Source organism: Seriola lalandi, unplaced genomic scaffold (assembly GCF_002814215.2).
Source record: "Seriola lalandi dorsalis isolate HSWRI2012SDOR001 ecotype SW California unplaced genomic scaffold, Sedor1 jcf7180002054898, whole genome shotgun sequence".
Taxonomy (NCBI): domain Eukaryota; kingdom Metazoa; phylum Chordata; class Actinopteri; order Carangiformes; family Carangidae; genus Seriola; species Seriola lalandi.
Window position 1 is genome coordinate 2,249,539 of NW_019525450.1, and position 19,483 is coordinate 2,269,021.

A 19,483-nucleotide genomic window follows, 5' to 3' on the forward strand; every position below is an offset into this window, starting at 1 on the left:
GGTAACAGTGTTGTATGAGGTTTCAGCCGAGGATTTTTACCTACCAAACCAAGGGGAGAGACCTCACTCTCTGTGGCTGCTGGCACACAGATGATGATGATGACAGGCTATTTGTTGAACTAATTGCTCAACGGATTTATAATATGAATATGTGTGTGTGTGTGTGTTTTCATCTGTGTCATAAATCAAAATTCTTGGCTTTGCAAACTCTGGCATATTTAAATAGATATGGAGCTGGATTACACACACACACACACACACACACACATATCTTCATAGTCGCCATCTGCTTATATATACAGTATTAATGGGAGCCAATAATGGCCCTATGTTTGGTTTACAGTTGCAGTTTATGATGGATGTTCGGGAGTGTAATTGGGAATAATGTGCGTGTTATGGGGACATCATTACCTTACCATGTGGATGAAAGGAGCACACGCTACAAGCAACGCCCCCCAGTACAGTGTATCTCATAGTGAAAATGAAACTGCTGTATGCTGTTACCGTGGTTATAAAAAAAAAAAAAAGCCGCCAAATGCATCACCCTGTTCCTCCCCTGTCCTGGGCGAACTCTTTTTGATAAATACAAAGAGCAGTGAAGTGAAGTGCTGATTAGCTTCAGCTACGATGGCCAGCCCTGTACACTGATGACTTTCTTCCACTCAATCTTAATTAGCAAGTGGAGATGCTTCTGCAGGTTTGATGAGGTCAAAGCCATTCATTTTCCAGCTCAGCAGGGACCCAGCTCGCATCTCCCTTTTGTATTGACACTCGGGGATAATCATATCGGTGACCTCTCTCTCGCTCGGCTACGTCTCTGCCTCTTGCCGAGCATCACAGCGGCCCGTCTCGCCTGGACTGCAAGGGAATCAACACCCTCCAATACTTGTTCTGAAACAGAAAGGAAAAAAGAGAGACAGAGAATCAATCCAGTCCAAGGCTTCGACTGAAACAAGAAAAAAAAAAAGGGAGAAAGCAAGAGTGACTGTGTGTTGGCTAATACCTCCACTGACAGATAAAGGTGTTGAGTACAACAACACCTACCCTACATCTGCTTTTTTTTTTTACCTGTAAATCAACAGTGACATAATGATTTCCAGGATGATAAATGCTAGCCAGGGCTCACAAAGCACTGGCAGAATTTATAATAATGTTACAGTACAAAACACCAAGCAGTTTGCCAGAGAAAATGTTTGATGTCACACAAATTGCAGCTGATCCTTTTGAAATTGTATGACTTTCTTTTGAAAAGACAAGAGAAGAGAAGTTTCAATTTTAGCTCAAAAAAGAAAAAAAAAATGATTTTTTTTTTAAGGAGAGTATCCTAAGTTTGTTTGTTATTATTATTATTTTTTAAATTATTTTTTATTTATTTTTCTAGATAGCAATAGAAGAAAGATGACAAGAAAAGAGGGAGTCATGTGTGGTCAGTGCCTTAATCCCTAATCCTTATTTACTGCAAGACAAACGACATGGCTTTACATGAACAGCACAAGGAAAACAAAACAGAAAGTACAGGGCAATTACAAAAGTTTGCTCAAAGAGCAAGGGGATGTACTGCAGGTTGTCTGGTGTTATGTGTGCTGATTTGGTGTCGGTGTGTTCGTGTGTGTATGTATGTGTCCTCACACGTTTTAAAAGGGAAATTAATTGTCAACCTGGGTCTTATTTTCATGTTTCGGTCCATTAATATTTTACTCGCCTGCTCACAGGCTCTGGCAAGGACGATGTTGTTCGGAGCAAGAGGCAAAAGACTAACTTCAATTAACTGGAAATTATTTCCAGCACTTGGTCCAACTGATGATAATCAAAGACAGACAGCTGTGAAAGGCATCACCATCATAGTGAACTGTACAGCACAGGAATCACACCAGTGGTTAATGTGCCGGTGGAGTTATTTACTGCTCATGCATTTGTTAGCTTGAGGTTGTTGCACTTTACAATATAGTAATTTTGTTGTGTGAATAAAATGCTAATAAAAGAGTGACTGGTTGCCACTGGTACTTAAATGTGGGTACAAGGGAAGACGATGGGCGACAAAGGAGTAACAAGTGGGACTTTAGATAAATGATGCCTGCATTATGATCCTGGATAACTACAGGATACAGGAGTGAGAAAGAAAGGTACAGTTTGGGAAATAAGGTGTTCCCAACTTTGTTCTTACTGTGTAATTAAATAGTAAAAAAGGGAGAAATTACTTGCTTCAACAGCTGCAGGGACTTTCCAGGGCGCTACTCTCTGTTCCCATAAAGATTAGTGTGGTTTATTACAGTTATTTTCATAGCTCTGACTGTTCATATGAGTTATGATGAAATTTTACTCACTGGTTGTTGTGATCTTGGAACATGGCTATGTTGCTAAAAAAAAAGTATGTCAAACAGAACAGCAACCATGAGCTAAGCTACACCCCTTGATTTGAAACAAAATAGCAGTTCTGTGTGCTGAGTCACCACTTCAGAAATGTAAAAGTCATTTTACAGGAAAACTGTGGTTCCACACAACTACGGCAAGCACAGCAGGTCAAAGTGAAACCAGAAGGTGGGTTTGTAAACTTTGGGTTGTAAGTTTAGTGTTTGCCTGTACGTTCTATTCCCATGAAATTATACAACCGCCGGCTTTGTTTTCAACCTTCTGCTCGTGTTTGTTGTATTGTTGGACCTTTTTTTTTTTTTTTTTTAAACAAAGTGGCCTTATTCTGAGATCTGGTGAATTGGTGAATACAGTGTGATAATAACTGACAGCCAGAACTACAAAAAGCTGTCATAAACCATAACTTTCCTTTATGATGGTTTCTGTTTAGTCCTGATAATTATTTCTGAAACACGTCTCGTTCCAATCGACATTGTTCTTGTTTACCAAAATCTCTGCATGTGTAAAATGATATCATGACCAGCGGCCATGACGGACAGTGATTGAGAGTGAGACCCGGGCTGACTAAATTCCCATATGTAGTGTATGAATAACAGATTCACATTAGCTACTATAAACTGTCACTTTACTAATCATCTTATGATAGTACATAGACAAGCTATATTCTTTGCCATTTAGGCACCAGACATGGACACTGAATCAATGTCAGAGCATGTGAACCTGGTGATGAATTTCCAAATGTCAGTGATCCTGAATCAGAGTGACGACTTTTGGTATTCAGATACACAGAGGCCTCCAACTACTGGAAAATAAAATAAATAAATGAAAATATACAGAAAGAAGCAGCATATGGTATTTGAGTGTGAGAATTTGCAGTAATAACCCATTTGATTTCTCTCTTTCTTTTTTTTAAGTATATTTTTTTGGGCTTTTTGTGCCTTTATTTGACAGGACAGTAGAGAGACAGGAAATGGGGAGTGACATGCAGCAAAGGCCGTCAGATGCAGGACTCGAACCGGGGCCGACTGCAGCGAGGACTGTAGCCTCTACACATGGGGCGCCTGCTTGCTTTTACGCCACACGACGCTCCTTTGTCTCTTTCTTTTACTTGACAGTCAAGGCTATATGCTTTTCTTCAAGAGAGAGCCTTTTGTGGGAAATGGTTTCTTTAACTACAAATGCTTTGCTGTACACACCCTATCATCAAAGCCTCACAGCTCTCTCTCTCACACACACACACACACACACACACACACCACTGCAGTCCTATATCTCTATCTAGTATTACCTAAAGACTTCTAGACACTCCTGGGCAGGCGTCTCCCCCCGAGGCTGGCCTGTGCAGAGGGACAACTTGATGGAGTGGGGCAGGATGGTGGTGAGACAGACCGCACGGCCGGGGGGATTTGGACTGTGACATATTACCTTTACAGAGCAGCAGCAGGGCCATTCACATGAAACCTATTAGCAGAGGCGTCTGCAGCCAAACCGCACACAACTCAGCTGTATATGAAAGCTACTACGGTGCCATTACTGTGCATCAACTTAAAGATGCACGCACGTACGCACAGACACATTAATATACACACATATTGTGCTCACACATGGTGATAAGGAAAAGTACACAATGAAATTCAACCGGGCAGAGTCTTAAAGGAGCAGTTTGACATGTTGGAAAATATGCTTATTTGTTTTCTTGCTAAGAGTTAGATGACATTATTGATATGACTCTCATGTGTGCACACTGAATATGAAGCCGGAGCGTGCAGCAGGTTAGCTTAGCACAAAGACTGTAAACAGTGGAGATAGCTAGCCTGGCTCTGTGACATCATGTGTCCAGTCTTTGTGAAATTAATAGACGACCTAATGGTTGGTTTATCATTTTAAATACCAATATGTGGAAGTAAAGACATTAGTTGACCACTCACTCAGTCATGAGTTTCTCTTGTGATATTGATTGAAGTGAATGTGGTTTTGTTATATGTTGAAGAAGCCCACTGTTCTCCTCATCCTGTTCATGTTAAGGGTCAAGAGCTGCACGTGGAATCTTTGTTTAACTTTAGGTTTCATGTATTATGTAGAAAAAAATCAGTATCATTCATACAGACCTTCAGTCAACCATAAAAACACACACACACAAACAGATAGACAGCATGCATGCGCATACAAGCAGTGGTGAGCTGCGAGGAACACACTGAGCTTGTATTTATAATCTGCCGACAGTGGTGTCGCTCCATTAATAACATACAACCCTCCTCACATATGTTGATTTTCCCCAGTCTGCTAGCTTCTCACTGTGACTAAGACCATAGTCCACTGTGTGAGCTGTATGTACATACATCCCTGGAACATCAAAGCAGATTAGCATGTGTTCATCTTGGATTATAAAGAATTCAGGCATTAGATCCAGGGAGTTTTGAATTATGTGAACTTCAAAAATCACCGTAGTGATATGGTAATCCAATATCTAAATAGGGCCTGCTAAAGTACGTGAATGAAAGTACTGTGCTTCAAGTAATTATTACAGAGCACAATTCTGTTGTGCTTCCCGCACTTGCGAATACAGAATGGGGAGAAAAAGTGTGTTGTTTGGCTGCCCTCATGTGGATTTGACAACAGCAATGGATATGCGATGGGGGGGATTACCATAAATTTGTTTTTCGCAGGAACGTATTAGGAATCGAAGAATGTAAAGAAGAGATTATTACAATCTCTGGGTGTCAGGGGATTTCTTGCGTCACTGTGTTTCTATTTTTCTTCTGGAGAGATGTGAAGAGGGAAGTGTTAGGGCAGAGGAAGGGTTCTCTGCTGAAGGAGGCACTCTGTCGTCTGAGGACATGATAATATGAGATTGGTCAAAGCTGAGCCAAATGGACTTAAAGGTCCCATATGTTCACTTTTCCTGTGTTTTATTTGAAGTGTTGATCCATAAAAAGACATATTTGTGGTTTTAAGAACCTAGACCTGCTTATAAGCAAAGGACACATGGAAATCTCACTTTATACAATATGGGACCTTTAAAATATATTTCCATTTCACTAAAAATAAATGCCAATGTTTCTGCTAGAAGAAAAGTGAGGGGATCACCTTGGTCAGTATAGGCTTTATCCTCAGAGGACCCTGAATATTTTCACAAAATTTCATGGCAATCCATCTAATAGCTGCAGAGAAACTTCAGTTTGGACTGACCGACCAACACTGATATTCCTTGGCTAAAAAATAATGAGAAGGAAACAATTTCCACTCCAACATGACTTCAGTACAAAGCTCAATGCAGTGTAGCAACACTTTTCACACAATCTGGGGCATTTGTCTTTGTCTCTTATACCTCAACCATGGCTTTATTTTATCCACTTCTACACCTGGAAGAGGGGAAATTGTTCTCACACAAATCGTGTTTTTTGTCAAAAGGCATTTCAGTCAATGTGGCAAATTAGAGCTGTGTCAAGTCAATAAAAAAACTGAACTGAAAAACACTGTTGATATGTGACAGAATGTGAAGGATCCACGGAAGTTTTTTCTATCTGCATGTAATCTGCATGCTGAGCTATGAGAATGTCTTAAAATTAGGAACAACTGATGCCCCTGTCTCATATTAGCTTTTAGTATAGTTAGTTAGTTTTATGCTCTCAAAGTGATGGCTCTCTTCCTACACTAGCTGCAGCACAACTGTAACTAAGATTTTGGAGAGGGTTATAGTCAGGCTATGCGATCCAGATGTATAAAAACCCTCCTTGATATGAACAAATTAACATTTAATTAATATGACCGTACAGAAGCATACTACTACATTATTATCCGGTGGCACGAGGGACTCCGCGGGGCATCGGTGTCACGACGCCGCTCTCCCGGCTGATTAGAGGTGTAATAAATGTTTGCTGCATTTTCAGGCCACTTGCCCAGTCTGCCTATAAAAGCAGACTTCTATTACATTGCAGGTAGCTTACATTAGTTGACTGTAGTTATCAATAATGAATGCAGTGTGTTACATATTTAGCGCGCTGGAATTAATTCACAGGAATCCCGAGAGCGACTGATGCAATATATTGCGCTCTGATCAGCACAGCCTGTGTGGCAGATGAGGTGGACTTTGAGAATAAAACATGCCGCAATGAGACACATTATTGTACCTATGGAAAGTATCTCTGGTGGGCTTTTATTCAGGGAAATTGAGAAGCCTATATACTGTATTTAAAGTTTTACAGAGTTTATACTTAGTTAGTCTTACCTACCTATAGTAATACATTTTCACCGCCCAACCTACACAGTGGCATTTAAAGCAGCAATATTTTTAACAATAACTCTTGGCCAAATGATGCATAATGTGAAAGGGGTTGCTCGTAGCGACAGACACACAGAGAATTATCATCCAACTCTGCAGCTACCCTCAGCTCTGTGGAGATTATCAGCGTCTTTCAGCTTATTTGTTTTGGCTGTCTGGCCTGCAACTTTACTTGGTTTCACTCTCACCACACTCATAGCACCACACTTCTGGCTGCAGCTGGCCGAGGGAGCTCAAAAAAACAGACTGTATGCCACCAGATATCAGACAGACAAATGTAGCAACTAGCAATACCCTTATTTACACAAAGATTAGCACATTTAAGCAGGTTTTTTTAAACGCAGGTAAATCGGCTGCACTGCCAGCCAAGTATGTCTGTTTGAGAGGACACACGCAACTTCAGGGAGCGATGATGTCACATGCAGCTACAGAGCACACACACACACGCAGACACAGAAACAGGAGAAAGAGTGAGCTGCTAGCTGCCGTGCAGACAGGTAAAATGGATCCGTCACGTGTCAAACCCAGGTTGGAGCCTCCGATGAGGCGCTTCAGACAGTGATCGTGTGTTTTTGTTTTTCAGGGATGCAGCTCACTCTTTCATCCTCGAGTCCAGTGTAGCCGAGGTGTTTCTGGTTTAACAGCACTGTGCTGCGCAGGTGACAAGTGTGTTCGTGTGTGCTCTGAAAGACGTCACAGCACAGAGAAGGGGTAATAATTAGTGTGTGATGATTGGAGCCGGAGCCGGAGCCGGAGCCGATAAATACACGTGTCTACTGCAGAGTCATTTGACCTGGGAGTGAATGCAGATTGAACCCTTTCTCACTGCAGACAAAAGCCTAATGTCACCGGTACTTGGCTGGGTTTTATTAACCAGTGTAAAAGAGCCTATATTGACATTGTTGAAGACCAAGCTAAAAAGAGAGAACATATTAGACAAATTAGATACAGAGCATACTCACGCTGCTCTGTATCTGCTGGATGTGTAAATAGGCAACTATAGTATTTGCTAACATGTTTGCCATGTCAAGTAAAAAAGGTAATAATATGTCAGTGTTGTGTTTTTCAGCTTGTTTCCAACAAGTGGCCAAAAAATCAGTTTTTGGATAATGTGTAAATGTTCATAGAGAGCTTGTAAAAATCAGTGTGCACTTATATAATAATAAATTACCAAAGCATTATTATGATTTGATCACACTGTGTCTCAAACCTCCTCTGCACTGCCATACTGCTGTTGTTCCTGTGCTGTATCTTGCCACAGCATATACAGGGAAACCTATACCAGGCATGGCTTTGTTTACAGTGGCTTTCTAATGCATAAAAAATGCTATCTTAGCCATTACAATGGGTAACAAAACCTTACAAACTAATCCAAGAATTACCTTTGAATAACACAAAATGAACATCATGCTCTAGTTCTCTCTGTTTATTAGAACGGTGTGTAATGCAGCATCAATCCACGTCTGTGCACAAACGATATGTCATTTTTGTCTCCTTCCAAATGCATTCATCGTAAAGCTTTGCAACGGTTATTTTTTTCTTTCCTTTTCTTTTTTTTTTTTTTTTCCTTGAGGAAGCGTCTTGAAGCTGTCAGGGCCTGCGTGGCGATAACAACCTGGGGTGGAGAATGACACCTTGAGAGTGACAGATGAAAAGGAATCAAATTCTCCCCGGAGCCAACTGTATGGAACTGATACAGCCCCCCCCTCCCTCCCCCTCATCCTATTTCTCTCCCCACAAACAGGCCTGCGCATTAACTTATTCAAATAAGGGGTCAAGCCTCGGTTTAGACACCAGACCTGTCCCAAAGAGCAGAGCAGGAAGAGGGAGCAGACTGAGAGAGAGTTGGGGGAGGGAAATTGAGTAATTGTACTTCTTGAATTAATGCCTTTTAATCTCTCCCTCAGCCATTGAGTGATAATGAAAACGTAAGAATGTAAGGAAGTAAGAATGAAGAATGAAAGTAAGAATGAATGAATGTGCCTTTGCTAAAAGAGACTGACTTATTGAACTAATCTGAGGGCAACCAAACTGAGGCTGAAAAGAGCCCTTAAGAAATCCTTTTCAAGAGTCCCCTTCCCACTTCAGCCGCATAGTGAGGAACCAGAATCCTAATCAGAGAGGTGACTGGAATCCACGCCGCATACGCCCAGCATCATTCTGATATTTATCCCTGGCTGTGAAGGACACTCAGAATGAACTCTTGCCTCATTTCTGATCCTTCAATTAAGTGCAAGCAGGACATGCTGTCAGAGTAGAGTCGGTCTGGCTTTTATGAAGATAGCTGACATTATAAGCAATACGTGTTTTACTCCTCCAGGTTGAACCAAGGGAAAAAAAGGTAAAGGTGACTCATGCAGACGTAGAGACAGAGCTCAGAGACTTTTCCTCCCGGCCCGAGTGCTTCCTCCGTTCCTGCTCGCTCTCTCCTCTTATTTCTTCTGAGAGCACGGTCCCATGCTGTGCTGCAGATTGAAGACACTGCGTTTGGAAATCAACTGCTTGGCTAGGTAATTTGGCTAATGGACTAATCTCAGCTAAACTTTTGTAAATGAGGGTTTTATGAGGGGACTCTGAGAAAGAAACATTTCGCCAATGTCATGGATGATAAACATGCAATTGAGCAATCACATCGAGATGAAAGCTGTACTGCAGCTGTAGGGGAATGGAACTCTGCGTCCTTATATCTTCTCTCTGTGGTAATAATGACTACATCTATTATATGGATATGCAATCCCAATTTGATTTTTAGACCCAGTAAATCACAGAAATGAATGCATATTGTTTCAGTTCTGGTAAGGAACGGCACTCAAAACTTCAAAACTTTGTTGCAATATCTTCATTATGAGGAACATTTTATTTCTGGTTGTAATAAATTCCATTACAATTTCCCAACTAATCCCCCCAGTGGAGATTGCCAAAGAATGTGTCGACATTAATGAACTTATTTAAAAGTTTCCTTCGGGTAACTGGCGGCAAACTAAAAGCATTTATCATGTACCTGTGTAGATCTACAGTATATGGGCATCGTGTGTCTGTTTACTCAACCTGCTCCCGTGCACATGTAGATTTGCAGCAAGCATCTGCATATAAAAAAAATCATAAAAACAGTAGGCAATAAAATAAGAATACCTTGTTTCATTAGTCTGTAATTCTCCACCTATGGGAGACTGGAAAGCTTCATCATGTAGGAGTCTTACAAATGGCCCACATTTGCAGAAATTAAATGATTAGGTTTGTGAGAATTTAAATCGAAAATAAAAATGCAAATATCAAGCGCCTGTGCCCGGTGCTCACCTAATAATTTCAAAGCCACTGCTTAGCTCAAGGCTTTATTGCGTGTACATCAAGGTTGCTTTTCTATTTACTGTATTCTGTGTCATTTTCACTTGTCACTCTGACAAGTAATGCAAGACAAATCTCATTTGGACATTTTAATGGATCCCATAAACCAATCAGGGCCAGAAAAAGAGAGATGGGTAGCGAGGTGTGGGAGAGAAAGAGACTTCCATCTGATTTTAATTTAACATTGGAGCACTGCTGAATTTAATGGCACTGCCTTTGTAAGCTGTATTCTTTGGCTCCGTATTTTAAGCATTGTGACTATTATGACTCCACACAAAGCCTTCGCACATAGAGAGGCAATTTATAGCTACACTTCTGCATTATGTAACTCTTATTTTGTCCTTCATCTTGTAGCTTAGAAAGCAATTTCTGGCAAGAGCACAAACTTTGAAGCCAACATGGCCGCTGAATGAACTGACAGACAGACAATATGTCGGTTCTGATTAGGACTAACCAGCGGTGTGATAGAGGGGGACGGGGCCAGCGAGGTCTGCCACGCCATCTCCACTCATACTGCTTGAAGGAACTCCAAATTGTCTCACCCTGGAGGTCAAAAGCACTCTGGATGCAAAGCTCTCTTTGCGCACACACAAACACACACACGCACACATACACACACGCACACAAACACACACACACTCTCACACACACACACACACATCTTGTTTGCCTGCTGACTGTGGATATTGCAGATCCGTGTCCGGTCCTCCAGCGATGGGCCGGTGATTGGCAGGTAAGTGGCTGGTCTGTTTACAGCATGGCCGTCGGATCCAAGCCCACACTGTCCTTGACCTGGAGCTCTACCTGAGCTGCATAAATTTGGATTAAATGTCCTCCCCATCAAAGTTACCCAAAGGACTCTTTTGTTTTCCATCGCAACAATAACCCGGCACATGCACATGGACACAAACAGCTCTGTGCTAATTGAAAGTATTGGGTAATATATGTCACGGGTGCTCTATTTTTGAAATGTTACATTCCATAATAATCTTGATTCTTTCCTGTTCAACACTGAATATGTGATTGAGTTACAGCTACATAAAAGCTTTGTGATTATTAAAGACCCCTCTGATGAAAATCAAGTGTTTAACCTTTAACATCCATATGCTGTTTTTTATATAACACAGGACATATGATGAGTGAAGTAATCATCAAAACCGTGACTGAGTATTTCCACCTTGAACTGCAGTGAACCAATGACAGTCTCATAAAAACAGATTCAGACAGCCAGGGATTCATACGTCACAAACCTAAGGAACCACTCCCGTTAACTTGTGGGGACGGGGGGGTGGGGATAAATAAACTCAAACCTTGTCAGAGAGAGAGAGAGAGTTAGCATTAGCACAACCACCAACACTGTGTCAGCCACTGCCAGTTGAAAAGATGGTAATTACACTGACTGCTCTGATCCGTCTGCTAGTCTCTGATTCTGGTCCCTCACCTGAGTCTGGGTCTGACTGAGTATCAAACATGTGGCTGAGTCTCTCTGATGTTTCCTTCCCTTAACCATCCTGATACTCTCTGCTCTTTCACCTGTCAACCCACAGCACAGCAGCGGTGGTGGGCGGGGCACAAGGTCTGATCCAGATTTTTCTATGAGGAAGTAAGAGTAGATGTGCTCACAGCCCCAGTTTTTTATTTTTTTTTTTCACTTTTATGTGGGAAAACCAATGAACAAACAAAATATTAATTATAGCCGAGTATTTTTTACATAGTTTGAAACATGTCTGGAGAGGAACTTTGAGTCTAATCAGTTTATTCCAGCTCCATTTCCTCTATCTCTTACATTTTTGTCTGTGACTACCTTAATACACTTTATTCACTCTGACAGCATGCCACAACAAGCCTGTGTTTGAATTGGAAACTCAAAGGAGTTTGATACAAGCCTTCGCAGATTAGCCAGGGGCTGTTTATGTTGAGAAATTAGCTTTCTTCATACTTAGTGCTACGTATGTCCTCTCTTGGTGCCTCTTGAGTTAAAATTCTTGTAGAGTCCAACGGGCTGAGGAAGGGAGGGGGGCCCGCAGATTGACAGTCTGACGAAGGTTGCCCGGAGGAGGCCTCAGCATGTGTGCTCATGGACACTTTGAGTATGTGTGTGTTCTGAAAGTTTCCTTCCTGCAGGTGGTGCTCTGATGGCGACTGGAAGACGGTTTACTGCCACTCAACCCCCTACTATCTAGACGCCTCCAGGGAGGGTCTTATGTGTGTGTTCTGGTGCCCATTTTTCCTCTTCAAGGAACACACACACACACAAACACACACAAGTATATACAAGCACGTCTCTCCGCTGGCATATGACTGCCTCCTACCTGGCTCAACCCCCCCATTACCCCCAACCCTGCGCCCCGCCCTCCCCTCAGCAGGAAAACACCTGCAGTTAAGGTCGTGGCCCTGCCTGCCAGCTACCTCTGCTGCATTAAAGCGTCTCTCTGTTCTTTGGATACCAACACTCTGAACTGCTTTTTGATCATTTGTTTGCATCACAGAATGCATTTTTACAGCGCACACAGATTCTCCGGCTTTGAATGTATCATCAGTCCTGCCCTTAGGGAACGTCACAGTGCTCTGATCCACCAACACCGGAACTGTCTGTAAAAGGTACATATGTTCTTCACCTTTGAAATTTCAGACTGGAGTCACGGTCACATTACTATTGCTGCAACCACAATCAGGGTGTTGGAGACGAGGATTTCATACTGCAGAAAGAAGTCTGCCAAACAGGGGCGTCTCTAGGAGTTGACAAGGTCTGTAGCAGAGCCCAAGCCATCAGGGTGTGTGCACACGGAGCGCAGGCCAAATGTTTTTGAATGGGCCTTTAGAATTGCGTGGCCTTGAAAACCTTGCATCTCTTAAGTTTAAGTTGATTGAGGAATCGCTTGTATGCTGCTGTTTGACTTGGTGATAATAGTCTGTAAAGAGCTTGGAGGCTTTTGGCCACTTGAGTGTAAAAAGCTGTTTGAAATATAAGTAGATGAAAGTTTTGAGATTCCAGCTGCAGTATAACCATTTCAAAATTATCCATACAGTACTGTGGTGAATTTCAGAATTTGATTTATTATCTAGCACTGTAAGTACTGCATTTATTGCCCCACTACATCTTTGGTGTCAGCGTGTGGACCACAGGCTTACAAACTTACAGACTATTTACTTCAATTTAAGTCTAGTCAAATTCATCTGAACTATCTTTACAGTGACATTTAAATGAAGAGTTTAACACTTTGTTTAAACCTAAACTTGTAGCAAGAGTTCATAGAGGTCGAAAAATGTTGAAACTGTGAGACGAAGACGTTTAATATTTAGAGTAAGTTAGATAACAATCAGACCCTTCACACGACATATGAAATATGACAGCTGCGTAGCACACTCCACCAGCAGTCTGCTGCTTTGTTCCTGTTGCCGGAATGTGAGAGGAAGCAGTTCCTTAGATTCCTTAGCACAAGGCAGCTGCTTGGACCCACTATATCTACATTTACAGTAACAAGACAGTGTGTGGGTGGTGCAGACACAAAGCCAAACACACTGGACTCATTGTAAATATAAGCTGTGTCTGAATTCACTCACTTGTTCACTTACTGACTCCCTATATAATAGACAATAAGTAGTTTCAGTGAACAGTAAATTGTGATCCAGACACTTATCTCCAATTTGCATAATCACAGACAGGTATAATGTTGCACATCTGTAAATATACAAAACATCTGTGCATCTTTGAAATGATGATTGCATTGCCGGGCTGTTAGCAGAGAGGCCATGCAATGTATGATACTTCTTCATTTCACAGCTCCCTTTTTCCACAACAGACATCTCAGGAAGGACACAGGTGTTAAGCATTAAGGATGTCTCTGAATGTTGCAGAGATGATGCTCTCAAGCACCAGTGTCTGGATGCAGCAGCAGCAGATATCACAGTTGTTAGGGTTGGCTTAGCTAACATCAGTCAATAAACCAGTGGTTCTAAAATCCAATGGCACTGTGGCCACACTGCCTACCTCACCTGCATGTGGCAGCTACTCCAATGAGCTGCCCCATACAGAAATGTAATATATGTTATACAGTATACAGTATGTCCTTATATCAAGAGTGATTTTGCCATATATGTCACTTATATGGGGATATATTATTATCACATACACACATCTACAATATAAGCCTACATAGATAAACATACATATTTGTGAGGGCTAGACCTATATGTCAATATATTGTTCAAATTTCTAATAGGTTCCATCCATACCATAATTTTTACATGTATGTTTTTATCTTAAATGTACATTTACATAATTCATATTTAAAAAATTCAATATGTGCACATATATTACATTTGTGTATGCTGTGGCTCACACGCATGTGTGTGTCCACATCGCCAGTGTTGCTGCTGCGGCGCTGCCAGTCCTTTCTTTCTACACTGAGCTTGCCTTTGATATTAGCCATCAATAAAAGTAATCATCCATCATTTATGAGTCCGAAACGTGAAGAGTTGTAACCAGAAAGCAGTCACATGATTTTTGTTAACCCTCCTTCAGAGCAAGAGATTGAGAGAGCACCAGAAAACTAAGATCTGTATGTTCTGTTAATATGTTGACATTATAATTATAGCCTACACTGGGTTCTATACACATACAGCCTCAACTTTCCCCTTTAACAACCTGCAATTGCTGAAATGGTTAATGCAGAAGTAGCATTGATTGCACAGTGTGCCAGTAGAGTGTGCACGGTCCATGACAAAAGAAGGCTGCAGAAGACTGACCGAGCTTGTATAGGACGTAACCCAGCCCTGCACATTCCCTCATCTCTCTATATCCAAACACAGGAAGCAGCAAGGAAAAAAACATTCCCCGTCTTAAGGCCCAGAAGCCTGATGCTGAAGCTGATCATCCGCAAGTAGATATATAGAAAAGTCATTAAACAATAATCTATAAGATAGAGACAGCCAGAGGTAAACTTGCAAGCAGATTAGCTTGCCAGTCGTAGCGCTAGCATTGCTACCCGCATTGTTGATGTAACCCTCACCCTGCAGGTCAGCTGGTCCTGCCAGAGCCCGAGCCAATTTGTTGCTAAAGAGCTAGCTGGTAGACACACAAATAGCTAGTTGTGTAGCTACTACAATACACGCCATGTTAGCTAGATTAGCTAATACACCTGAAAAACAGAGAAGGGTCTTCTTTTTAAATTGTGAGAGATGTTGCTCTGGAGAACATTTTTTTTCTCATCATATTCACATAAAGTTAAACTGGTAACATTACACCTCAATGGCTGACTGTAGTCTTTCTATGTGGAGTCTATGTTCTTTCTGTATCTTTTTTTGTAGGTTGTCTTGTTTCTTCTGTCCTGTTTCAACTCAAACTCTGCTCTGGCCTGCAGTTGTGAGTGTGATTGTGTTTGTCTGTCAAGATTTGTTAATCCTGTGATAGACTGTTGATCTGTCAAGGGTGTTTCTTTTGTAAAGTCTGGGCTATGTGAGGTTTCAGCCTGAATAGAAAAAAAAAAAGGGTCTAGGAGATAGGTAAATGGATGAATGGATGGACTGATAACAGTAAATAGCATTTTTTGCTATCAAATGATGGATTATTGGAGGTAAATTCTCAAATCTCAATAGATGCAAAAAACAAATTATCCCTTATGATAATTTAAACTGCATTTCAGTACTGTGATCCCCCTGCACTGCTCTCTTCATAACCTTCTCTATTCTGTTCATTTGAATTCAGTATTTGTGTGTGAATTATAATCTTGCAAGAACGAGGGCACCATCTTTCTATTGATGTGATGGGTATAATGGAAAGTTAACCTCAAGATCAACTTAAAAGTACCTGATGAACTTCCTGACCAGGCCTGCCCAGACAACAGCCCCATGACAAATGTGAAATGTCACCGTTGCACATGAACTACTTACGCGCAGCATGTGTATTATCCTATCTGTTTGACATTTGCAGGGGAGGCTGAAATACAATGAATTACATAATTTGAATTATAACTAAATCCAGAGTTTCAACATCAGCAGCTTGAAGCTCAAAATTTAATTTTCCACAATTCAATAGCAAAATGTTCCTTGATGAACAGATTTACTTGACAGAAAACCTGCCATTATATCTGATATAGCCGGGTGTCTAGATAGCGGTAGCTTGTCCATGTTTGGTCTAACGACGGGTATTGGCCGCATTCTTTACAGAACCCATGTGAAATAGAAGAAACGCAGCAATATGCAGGTGCAACAATGGACAAGCGCCATTCTTGCTATGTTCTCAGGTATCATGTTCTCGGTAACTGTCATACCTCCACTAGGACAAAGCCGGTGGAACTGCTGCTTTGCTCTACTGTGTGTCTGTGCCACCTGCTGTTGTGGAGGGCAAATTACAATTTCTACCTGTAAGACATACTGTATTTGCCTCCGAAACATGATGTATTAGAAATAGTTTGTGTATTTATTTGATCGGTACATTTTGTATTTAAAAAGCAAAGGGCATTGGTTTGTTAATGGTGTTTTGTAATTGCAAACCACACTGTTTGTTTGTGAATCCTAAAAATCATTTGTAAAATATATATTTTTGACAGGAAATTAGCTCCATATCTGTGTTTTCATTTGATGGACCTATGTGTATTTTGCATGTGCTTATGTAGGTAGAGTTTGTATGTGTCTAGGTGCTAATGAATACCTTACTGTTTGCCTCTGTGTCACTGCACCTGCCTTTGTGTCTCCACTCACGTGCAGACCAGTTTGCCTCCCCTCCATACTACATGTGTTTTATGTATGACATTAGAGGGTGACGGCATTTGGAGGGTCTCCTGCTTGGTAACAATATTTGTCATCTCTGAGGCCAGACTGAAGGAGCACGTACTACTGTAGGTATATGTTACCTGACCAGCACCCTCCTAAAACCCTCTCATTTACATTTAGAGTGAATGCCATACTGTCAGTGAAGCTCCATTCCACTCGCACAAAGCCCCTCACAACCTCTTCGCATCCTACTTTGCAGAACACAGACAGTAAACAATAGTTGTCGTGATGGGGGGAGGCGTCAGATACACTAATTTGGCGTTATGGCAAAGTCCTTACCAGAATGATAAGTATTACTTTGCAGGGTGAATCTAAAAGACTAAATCTCAGCGTGTCGAAACTGGCAAAATGGAACTTTTTGTTTTCAATGAATTTTAAAACGGAGCCAGAGGGGTCCATATACTTTACCCTAGGGGTTCTCAAACCTTTCCATATCAAGAACCCCAAATGGAGCCACATTAGACCGCAGAGACAATTTAATGACATTTTCACTGCACAGAGTTTGATAATTTAGTTGAAACCTGGTTACTGCCAAGACACAGAGGAGAGATAATGATCAGAAAATGAGACAGCACAGCGATGCTGGAAGGTTTCACAGACCACTACTTAAAGGGGCAAGTATACTCCAACAGAAGATGGTCAAACAGCTTTTGAACCCCACCCCCACCCACCTACGCACCTTTCACATGTTGGAACTGGGCAGGCTGCGTTTCACAATTTCTGTATCTGACAATCTGACATTCACACAGATGTCATGCAGTGATTGGCCAGGTGTGGAGAGGTGAGAAAGAAGTCTGAAGCAAGTCTGAACTTCTCTCAAGCTCTCTCTCTCTTTTTTTATTCCAGCCATAGAGTAATATTTTCTGTCACTTTTTCTGTGGACAACCAAGTGCAATACTATGAATGTGAAAAGCATTTTTTTTTTTTTTTTTACTACAACTTGCCGCTCTACATAATGACAGGTTTTTCACCTTGCCTTCGACTGTGGATGTTTGGAACAGGTATAAAAACTTGTCTTTTGTCGGCACATCATATGAGCTAGCTCTTTTATAGCACAATCCAGACCTAAGGCGAAACTGTGCTCCTGTAAAAAATGACCCCGTAGGTCGACTGTGCAAACAGCCTCTTATGACCCACAGTTGCATTTTATTGTAAGACAACCTCTAGTGGCCGTTGTATTTGCGACAGGAGCAAAGGAGGACGTAAGATTAAAAGTATATAGAGCTATAAATTCCATATTAGGAGGATGGTTGGGGTGGATGGATGGCTCGACAAAACACAGGAAACCCCTGTTCGTTTCCCATGTGAGACCGATGATCATTGTTTTCTTTTATCCATAACCACAACCATAACTCCATGTTTTGTAACCATGACGACAAAAGTCCCCCTACCTTATTTACTACTTATTTTAACCCAAACCATGCCGTAAACCTGAATAAATAGTTAAATCAAACCACAAGCTTTACACAAGCTTCACTGGATGTTTCTTGCTGTTACCATGACAACATAGCTCTGGTACACCTGCATTGGTCATATCCAAGGGTCGGGACAAGCAACCATACTACGAGGCGTTGTGTTTTGACTTGTAAAGAGGCAGCATCCAGTATCTGATCTGGTATCAAGTTCTTATAATGGAGCCATGATTTTAATTAAGGGTGTTTGCTATGGTATGGCGACATCGTAACATTTTGCTAAGGTAATTAGCAAATGTTACCATAACATTAGCTAGCACAAACTAGAGTGAGGCTGATGGGAAAAACATTAGGTTTGCAGGTATTTGCTCATGAACCACAGTACTGCCTGATTTCAAACTGTGAAACGGTGATGGTGATTGTAAAGTTCGAAAGTCAAGTGAATTCTTCCTGAGGGTGGCAACGAAAACTGCACCACATTTCCTGGAAATTCATCCAATAGTTGCAGAGATATTTCCCTCACTCACAACCACAAATGTCTACCTCTTGGTGGCACTAGAGAAATACTAGTCATTAGGATACATCACCTGGACAAAAAGAAATATCTGCATCAGATTTCATGGCTACCCATCCAACGGTTTTTTAGATATTTCGCAAAAAAACAAAACTGTCAACCTGCTGGTGGTGCTAGAGGAAGAGAAAAAAGGTGTCTCCAGTCAGCAGGATTCATTCTATGGGGACAATGAATGTCAAAAATTTCATGGCAATCAATCCAGCATTTGTTGAGATACTTTAGTATGGACCAAAGTGGTTGACGTACCAACATTGTTACCCTTAAGCAACTTAAACAGTTTCATTCCTTAGGAGTCAAATCAAAATGTGATTCATTTGTTTGCTGCTGATACTGAAATTCCTAAAAGACCCCTTGGTGGTCCCTAAACCCCACTTAGGGACTTCACAAAAGTAGGAAAGTTAATGAAACTATTTGAGATTATTGTACTACTTACCTTCATTGCCAACAAATAAACAAAAACAAATAAACAATGTCTCAATTAACACTGGGAGAACATGCTATCATAAATAAGCCCATTAATGAGGGTGAAGAGGCTAGTGCAGATAACCAGTCTAACAACAGCATCCAAAACTTTATCTAATTGTCAGTACATGCCCTCAGGTAAGTTTAATAACTTTACTTAAAACCACCTTCATAATTGGCTAGATATTACTGCTGATACTGAGCTACCTTGTGGGAAGGATGCTCCTGTTTGTGCGTCTGTCTCCTGCACCACCTGTGTCCAGC